Consider the following 10,234-nt stretch of genomic DNA (forward strand, 5'->3'; position numbering starts at 1 on the left):
AATATGTAAATCAATGGATGTGTAACTGATGTGATTCTGCAATCTGTGTATGGGGTGAAGGTGGGAGTTCATAACCCACTTGAATCAAAGTGTGGAATATGATATGTCAAGAAATTTGTAATGTTTTGAACAACCCACAATAAAAAATTAAAAAAAAAAAACTTAAGACTAAAGTTATATCAAATATCTTTTATGACCAAATAGAAATCAATAGTAGAAAGAAAATTAGAAAAAAAACCATAAATATGTAGAAGTTGAGAAACACATTCCTAAACAATCAATGAATCAAAGAAGAAATTTAAAAAATCTGCGACAAAATAAACAACATACCAAAACATTTGGGATGTAGTAAACACAATTCTAAGAGGGAAGTTTCTATATTCCTAAATTTTAAAAAAAAGTTTTAAAATTTAAAAAAACTAACTTTACACCTGAAAGGAATATAGAAAGAACAAACTAAGCACAAAGTTAGCAGAAAAAGGGAAAAATAAAGATTACAACTGAAGAAATGAAATGGATATAGAAAATAGAAAAGATCAATACAGTTGGTTTATTTAAAAAGAAAAAATTGAAAAACTTAGCTAATGGACTGAGAAAAAGAGACACACAAATAAATTACAAATAAAAGAGTAAGCATAACCATTAAAAAATCATGACACTATAAATAATTATGCACCAGTTAATTTGATAACCTAGAAGAAATAGATAAATTTTTAAAAATATACAAACCAACAAGAATTAATAATAATACAGAAATGGAAAATCTGAACATACCAATAACAAGTAAGAGGACTAAATTGGTAATAAATAACATCTCCCAACAAAGAAAAACTCTGACCTGGAAGTTTTACTGGTGAGTCTGTTAACACCAATCATTCTCAAACTGTTTCAGAAATTGGAGAGGATGGGACACTTCCAAACTGATTTTATTAAGCCATTATTCCTTTTACCAAAGTCACATAGGGATACAAGAAAAGAATATTACAGGCCAATATCCATGAGTAACACAATTGTAAAGATTCTTGATAAAATATTAGCAAGCTAAATTCAACAGCACATGAAAAGAATTATAGACTATCATCACATGGGTTTATCCCTGAAATGTATTAACATATACAAATCAAAAAATGTGGTACACCATATTAATAAAATTCATTTAGTCATCCCAATAGATATAGAAGAAGCATTTAAGAAAATCAACACACTTTTACAATTAAACAAGTAAATTGGATTATAGAATAAATGTCCCTCAACACAATAAAGACTATATACAACAATTCCACAGATACCATACTTTCTGGTGAGAAGCTGAAAAATTTTCTGTGATCAGGACAAAGATAAGGGTGCCCATTCTCATCATTTCTATTCAACATAGTTCTGTAGTACTTGCTATTGCAATAGGTAAGAAAAAGAATTAAAAATTATCTAAATGGAAAGGAAGGAGGAATATTTCTATTTATAGATAACATGGTCTTATTCATAGAAACCCTAAAGGCACTAAGAAACTGTTAGAACTAGTAAACTCAATAAATTAGCAGAGTAATAAATGAACATGGAAAACTTATTTGCATTTCTGTACACTAGTGATTATCTTAAAAGAAATTTAAAAAAAAATCATTTACAATAGCATCAAAAACAATAAAATATTTAGGAAGAAATTTAAGCAAGGAGGTGAAAGATCTACACAATGAAATCTATAAAACACTGATGAAAGAAATTAGACAAAATGGAATGATACCCTGTGTCCATGGGTCATAGCCAGAAAATCATTAACAAGACAAATATCAAGGAGCTTTCCCACTAGTTTCTCTTCTAGGAGTTTTATAGTGTCAGGGTCAGAAAAAAAAATTGGTATTGTTAAAATCTCCATAAAACCCAAATCTATCTATAGATTCAATGCAATTCCTATCAAAATTTCAATAACATTTTTGACAGAAATTTAAAAATTCTAAAACTTATATAGAACCACAGAAGACCCTAAGTAGACAAATCTTAAACATGGGGGGCGGGGGAAGTTAGAGGCATCAGACTTCCAGATTTTAAATTATATTACAAAGATATTATAATCAAAATAGTACAGTATTGGCATAAAATCAGGCACATGGATCAATGGAACAAATAGCTTCAAAGTAAATTCACACATGAATATATACCTAAGTTTTGAAAAGGGAGCCAAAAATATACACTTGGAAAAGAACAGTGTCCTTACTAAATGGTGTTGGGAAAACTGGAGATTCACATGCAAAAAAAAAAAAAAAAGAAAGAAGGAAAGGAGGGAGGGAGGGCAAAAGAAAGAAAGAGAAATTGGACCCTTACCTCATATGCAAAAATTAACTTGAAATTGATAAAAGACTTTCAAATGTAAGACTTGACACTGCAAAACTCCTAGACGAGAACATATTGTATAGTGGGAATTGACATTTGTACTAGTAATGACTTTTTGGCTATGACCATAAAGTCCAGGCATCAAATGGAAAAATAAACAATTGGGATTGCATCAAACTGAGAAGATTCTGCAGAGCAAAGGAAACATGGGTGAAGATACAACTTCTAGACTGGGAGAAAATAGTTCCAAATGATACCGCTAATAAAGGGCTAATATCCAAAAGATAGAAGGAATTCAAACAACTAAATAGCAAGAAAATAATGCAATAAAAAGAGGGGGGGACAATGAACCAAAAAAGATATTTCTCAAAAGAAGACATACAAAGGACCAAAAAATATATGGAAAAAATGCTCATCATCTCTAATCATTAGGGAGAGGCCATTTAAAACCACTAGATATCAGTTCATATCAGTAATAATGGCTATGATAAAATAATAATAACAGGTATCAAAGAGAGATAAGAGAACCCTGTTCACTATTGGTAAGAATATAAATTCATATAGCTATTAAGGAGGCTTTATGAATTTCTGAGGCATGGAAGTGCCTCAGAAAACTGTGTGTGTGTGTGTTTGTGTGTGTGTGTGTATATATGTATATATATATATATATATATATATATATATATATATATATACACACACACATATATACACACACATATATACATACATTGGTGTATATATGTGTGTGAGACAGAGAGATATCTGAAATTAAGAACAATAAAAGTTAAATTGTTACAAGGACATAAAAAAAGAAAGTTTTGCTTTCTAAGAAGTATTTCAGTAAATATCATTAATTGTGAGTGTTATTTATTTTGTTAATAATTTTAGTCTTATACATAATTATTTCTAATTTTACATATATATTTTAATAAAAGCTGTTATATTGAGACACATCATAGTATTTCAGAATTATTTCACATAATAGATTTTTTTAGTGTTTTTTGAATGATTTTTGAGTTGACCTAGTAACCAAAGAGTCTCATGGGAAAACAGACACCACTCTAAATGAGCCTAGAGTATAAGGGACAACTCTTAGCTTTGTGGTAGGATATTTTAGCAGTAGATTTAGCCATTGTAACTACTTTACCCAATTTTACACACAGAAGATAGATATTATATAAAGTACTTTATCTTCCAAAAATAGTAAAAAATAAAATACAGGTGTTGGGCAAGTAGCACCTCTTCCCACTTCAGGGGAGGAGTCCCATTGCATGAGAACAGCCACTGGCACAGCAGTGGCTGCCACCAGCAGCATAGTCCCAACATGTCTGCCCAATCCTGGTACTCAAGTGTCAGGGTCACTGAAAAAGACAGGTCTTGGGCTCTGTCACTAAATGAGGCTTCACGCACATACAGAAGAGGCAGAGTGAGATCAGGTTCAATACTAAGCACTGGTTCCCAAGGACCAGTGGGTCTTGCCAGCAGCCACCAGAGAGATGGTCTGTACTTATCCTTTTCGCCACAGGCAAAAGGGTCAGTTCCCTCCCCACTGGAGCAGAATCAATAGTGTGCTTGGCCAATACCATGTGATTGGTAGATATCCACGCTTAAGCAGAACAAAGGAGTACGCATCAAGCTTGGAACAGGCAAAGGCATTCCCTCACAAAGTGGGAAGCCCAGCTCAGGTTGTAAAGGCTCTTCTTCTCCCTGTAAGGAAGTATTCCAGATTACAAGGTAGGCAGCTGGTGGGGGTTGAAGGTCAGTAGATTTTATTTGATCAGCTTACCCAACATCAGTCCTCTACTCCTAACCTTATAATTAGTAACAACCTGAAGAATGAAGAACATTTAGTGATTGCCCAAATATTGCACTTAAAAAAAGTTCATAAATTTTATTAATCCATCTTGCTTTAGAGATAATGCTTAAGCAATTTCAGATTGTATAGACTTCTAAGCTCTTCTGTCCTTTTCACTCTGCCAATAAATTGTGGTCTTGACTCTAACCACGGCCAGTTTTGTATGACAGAGCTGCTCACTCCACTTGAGCAACCTCTACTATAGAGAAGACTGCTCTTCTAGGCTCAGTTGTTTTACCCTCAAATCGTATGTTGCAGTCCTGACTCCCAGTACCCCAGAATGGGATTGTATTTAGAGACAGAGTCTGTAACAAGGTGATTAAGGTAATATGAGGTCATATGGAATGGCCCTAATATGGTAAAACTGGTGGCTCTATAGGAAGAAATTAGGGCATACCCAAGGGCAGAGGAAAGACCGTGAAGACTCAGGATGAAGATGAACATCTACAAATCAAGGAGAGACTTCAGAATAAACCAGCCCTTATAACATCCTGATCTGGACTCTTAGCCTTCAGAAGTGTGAGGAAATATGTTTCTGCTATTCAGCCACCTCGTCTATGGCACTTTGACAGCCTTATCAAACTAATACAAGCACCTTTGTGTGAAAGTCATCCACGCCCTTCAGACATCAAGCACATGGGCTCTTGCCATCAGCCACTCCAGGGAACAGCACTGAACTAAACCTCAGGTCTAAGTAAATGCCCTCTGATGTCATTGCAGCTTCTCTAGTGAAGTCATCAGAACAACATTCTCCCAGTCAGGGGTTGTTTAATAAAGCCTATAAAAAAATGCTAACAGGAAGTTAGCATGCCGTTAGGAAGTAAAAATGGATTTGGGAGAGCCGGTAAATAAAATAAACCATTCAATGCAATATTTTTGTTCAATTTGCCGAAATATCATCAGATTCTTTCAAATTTACCAGATCTCATCAAGGATCTCAAAGCCTGGCTTGACCCTAACATGTGGTTCCTAAAATCTAGTCATCCTACCTTTCAATTTTCTGCCTGTGAATCTTAGTCTTAAGGTATGTGGTCTTCCTCCACTTAGTCTTCATACTCTCTTCAGATGACATTTTTTGAAACCATTATTTAGCAGAGGGATGGAAACCGGACAAACACACCCATCTGTGTGGTGCTGGGCTGGGAAATGGGTACAGTGCTTTTGTGACTAAAAGGTCTCTTGAATCATTAAAGAGAAAAAAAGAAATTTGCCAAAATGCAAAAGCAAGAATTAAGATTAGACAAACTGAAAAGAAATTAATCTTCATTCTGTTACTTTTTGTCATTCATCTTAAATGAAGTTTGTCCTCTGGTTGGTAGACAGACACATTCCTGCTAAGCCCTTTACTGCTCCCTGCAGATCACATGATCAGATGTTTACCATGTATGACTAATTCACTTTGATGGCTGTTGGGTTTTCCCATAGTGAGGAAAGACTTCTTTCTCAGATGAGGCCTATAGCCTCATGCTATATCTAAGCATTTTCTTGACTGGTGAATCCCAGATCTAGTGAAATGCCTCACCTGGGTTAGTTTCCTGATGAACAGAAAGAGAATACTATCCTCCAGATATATACAGAGATTAATGGGTAGACAGAACTGATATGACTCTTGGGTATAGTTACAGAGAATAGAACAATTAGTATGTCCTCTGAGCAGACATTTTTTTAAAAGAAGAGGAAAAAACCATTGCTTAATTCTTAACATCTTTATGCTTCACTTGACTGGGTCTGACTTCAGTTTACACTGATATTCATATTCCTTTGTTCTGTTTTTAAAGCTTCATAGGAATACTATTCACAAGAAACACATTCATATTTTTTGAACAACCAAGTCCAATAGACTAATTTGCAGAAAATGCATAGGGTAATTTGATACAGAGGAAGCCTTACATGTTAGTCTGGCTAAAGTAAGTTCACAGGGTCATAAGGAAAGGGAATTCCTGCCGCCTCCTCCCATTTTTGAATCCTACAGTCTGGATCTTCTATTTGGCCTGCTTCTGAGAATTGGGGGGGAAGGCAAGGCATACTTCAGCTGAAAAGGGCCTAGGTGTCTTCTGGGAGTGGGACTCATTTCCAGAGGGGTGGCAAGCAGTAAAACTTATATAAAAGTTCCTAAGCCACTGCCAGTCTTGTTGATATGGGCAGGGATAGTTTCATTCAATATATAGGAAGATAGCCCTTATCAGAAGTCCCCACCTCTACCCACCTCCAGAAAAAAGAAAGCACAGAGTCCCCAACAAGGTGACACACTCCACTCAGCAGGAGCAAGCAGGGAGGGTCAGTGCTCTAAAGGCAATTGCCACTTGACCACCTAAAATTGACCCCATGACTGCTAATTCCCTATATCCTTTGACTTCAAATGACATTTTCCTGAAACTATCCCTACATCTCTAGCAATCTTCTCTCTGGGGCTTATTTTGGGATATAATTTCCCAGAGATTTGATCTAGCTTGCTTTTTATTCTCAGGTATTTCCAAAATTTTTTTTGATCCTTCTTATTGTTTTCTGGGGCTGGCTATTTTAGAAATGTATATTTCACATATGTATATACATTTCTCATTTGGAGGTTGGAAAAATTATAAAAATTTGCCATCTTGATCCAACTAAAGATTAAAACTTGTTTTTAGATGATGATCATACTATAGAAGAAGAAAATCCAACTATATCCACTGAGCAACAAACTAAAATCTTACCCACAAGTGGTAGGTATTTGAATTACAACCTATATATTCTTAAAAAGTGTTCCAGGAAATTATATACTAAAACCCTAATAAAACCTTTAGATTATCTTTAAAACTGCATTATTCTCAAGAGACTTTTTAAATTATAAGAACTAAAATTCTTTCATGTTAAAAGAAAGAAGCAAAATTTATTTATTTATAAAAACAGAGAGGCTAGAATATTGAGTTTATAAAACAGATGCTTCAATAAATACTCTCATATTTTCTACCTATTCTTTAGTTAACTACTCCATATTACTTTATATCCTATTCCTCTGTGGTGGCCCACGTTTAAGATTTTGGTTGGTAATCAGTCTCCAATGCCAAAATTAGCACATATTTATTTTTAGATATGCATGTGTGTATATTGATTGAACTCTACTTATTCTAACTGCCTGAACATTTAGAAATAAGACAGTTTAAAAACTATAGGTATAACCAGTAACTCTGCTGAGGTGCAAGAGGGAGAATTAGTGTGAAGTTTTTCTCCTCTTGGTTGGAAAAACACCTGGAGAGTGGAGCCAAGTTCCAAATAAGGACCATAAAATAGAAGATCCTGGGAAGTGCTTGACCTTGGCAAGTAGGGACCCTCACAGAAGGATAATTATTTGTCCTGCATGAGCAAGCCCATCTTTCTGACTTTCAAGAGGCCAAAAAGTTACTGAATGGGTGAGCTAAGGCTACCCTGCTCCTGATGCTAGAGGAAGGATACAGGAAGACCAAATTTCAGAGAAGCTTCCACCAAGAACCGTAGCAGATAAATGGCTCCCTGCCTACTCCATCATCATTAGCCTTCAGGAATAGAGGTCTCTTTGCCCATCATCACCAGTAAGACTGCCACCACTTAGGGTACCCCAGAATCAACAGACTTGAGCCCTGGTTAGCCAATAAGCAAAAATAGCATGCAAGGGAAACTAGCACCCAGAAATAAAAAAAAAATAGAACAAAAAGAGCAAATGCTGAATGAAATACAGTTGTTCAATAAGACAGAATAAGAACCCAAATTATAAAAATATAATATAATTTAAGGAGATTCAAGTAGAAGCCTTAAAATATTCTGTGAACTTTCTGAATAGTGATGAATACATAACTCTTAATTAAATATCCCATAAATAAAATGAATTAGACAAATTGAATATTCCAAGCAGATCTGGAACATCGAGTGGAATAACTATCTTGTGTTCCTGTCCCATAGCTGTCATAACAAGTGACAATGAATTGGGAGCCTAAAAAAACAGAACTATATTCTTTCACAGTTCTGGAGGCCAAGTCCAAAATCAAGGTGTCAGCAGGGTGGTGCTCTCTCTGCAGGCCCTGAAGGAAGATTCTTCCTTGCCTCTTCCTAGCCTCGTGTACTTGCTGGCAGTACTTGGCATCCCTAGACTTAAAGCTGCATCATTCCAATTTCTGCTTCTTCCATGCCTGGCTCTCTTCTCCTTTGTGTCTCTGTGTTTCCAAATTTCCCTCTTCCTATAAGGATACTACTCAAGGGATGCAGGGCCCACACACCTCAGGTACATCTGCAAAGACTCTTTTTCCAAATAAAGTCAAAGTCATAGGCACCGTTGGTTGGGATTTCAGCATATCCTTTTGCAGGACACATTTCAACCTGTGACCTATCTCAAAGCACAAAGCAAAGGAAAAGAGAGAGAGTGCGTGCTTTAGAGAATAGTTGAGGGAATTGGATGATATATTCAGGAAACTTAACATGGAAATAAAAACTGTTCCATGAGAGAGATAAATGAAACCACTAGAGCCTTACACAACAGTATGGTTAGTGACATTAACTGGTGCTCCCTCTACTCTCTCTAACCAGAAAGCATCAGACTATTAGAAGATTGAATTCTACCTCTAACAGACTCTTGTTCAACAGTTGCTCTCTCTCTCTCTCTCTCTCTCTCTCTCTCTCACACACACACACACACACACACACACACACACACAATTATTAAGCCTTTTTAAAAATGTTAATATAAAATTATAGGAAAAAAGGAACCTGAACTTTCATAACACAGCTGGAACAATCTTGCAGCAGTGGGAAAAGAGATTTAATTTAGTTGATTCTCTGTGGTTTTTGGTTGCACACTAATCTCATAGTGAGAGAAGCTGCACATTTTCCCGGAGAGACCAAGAAACTGCTGGAGGCTTGATTCTCTTGGCAGCAGCCGGTTGCAAACCAAGGATCTGGACATCTTCACACTATCCCGAGATCTGAGTAGGATGTATTTTTAAAGGATGTGCAATGTTAAATCCTAAGTGTGACAAAAACTGACAAGCAGGAGGATGCTTATGTACTCAGAGTAGCATGTTTGTCTCCAGGAGACATTTCATTTGGAAGACATGTGGTGCCACCCTCTTGCTGAAAGCACTGGTTCCCCTGTTGAAGCTTGCTAGGGATTACAGTGGGTTTGACTCAGTTCAAAGCTTCTTTTATTCTTGTGAGAATTTCATGAAGCTTTCTTACCAAGGATACCTGCACCAGAATTTCCAAGGAGAAATAAAGCTTCTTCATGCAATTTTCCCAAACAGAGCAACATATTGTATGGAACATACACCAGTCATCTCAATCAAACCCTGGAAGTTTTGATGGGTGAGCTTGACCCAGCAGTTATGAATCAGGTCTGCATAATAGATGGTGTTGAGGGTATTCAGTAAATGGAATGAAATCAGATGGAACTCATTGGATTAGTCACATCATGCCAAAACTAGAATTATGTTATGTTAAAACAAACTGAAGTCAGACCTCTCATGATGATTGGATCAGGAAAGTTGTGGGAGTCTTCAAGCCAGGAAAATTTATAACCACCTTGTTTGTCAATCAGAATTCTAAATATTGCACAGTACTTTCTTCACCCCAGAAGATTGAAGGTTATAAACATTGTGATTGCCAGAGTGCTATGTTCAATGATTACAATTTTGTTTTTAACCAGTTTTGCTAAGAAGCGGCAATAACAACAACGTTGATTAAGAAAATTGAGAAAAAGTGCAAAAAGGGAACACATAAAAGGTAGTGGCTGCTTTCTAGCTGTTGATACCAGGGGCCACATTTTCCATAACCACCACTGTGTAGTTGCAGAAAGCCCTTGATGTAACAATAGTGTAATCATCTTGAAGTGTACATATTATTATATCAAGAAGTTAGATATCTTCCATGAATGCGCTTTTCTCTATTTAGGTATTCTATGCCACACTTGCTGAGAATTGAAGTGCGTGTAGAAAAACCTTTTAGTATAGGAAACTTTACAATACTTGTGATAACAATTCAATTTGGTTTATGCAGATTGTAATATTTCTGCAGGAATTGTCCAGAATTCCCCAAAAACAAAGCTTT

The 10,234-nt window shown here is 35.9% G+C and overlaps 1 pseudogene; it reads left to right on the forward strand.

Annotated features, from left to right (window-relative positions):
- Positions 1 to 9,198: 9,198 nt before the first annotated feature.
- Positions 9,199 to 9,867, forward strand: LOC125611342 (annotated as a pseudogene).
- Positions 9,868 to 10,234: the final 367 nt, after the last annotated feature.

This window comes from Marmota marmota, unplaced genomic scaffold (genome assembly GCF_001458135.2).
Source record: "Marmota marmota marmota unplaced genomic scaffold, marMar, whole genome shotgun sequence".
NCBI lineage: Eukaryota > Metazoa > Chordata > Mammalia > Rodentia > Sciuridae > Marmota > Marmota marmota.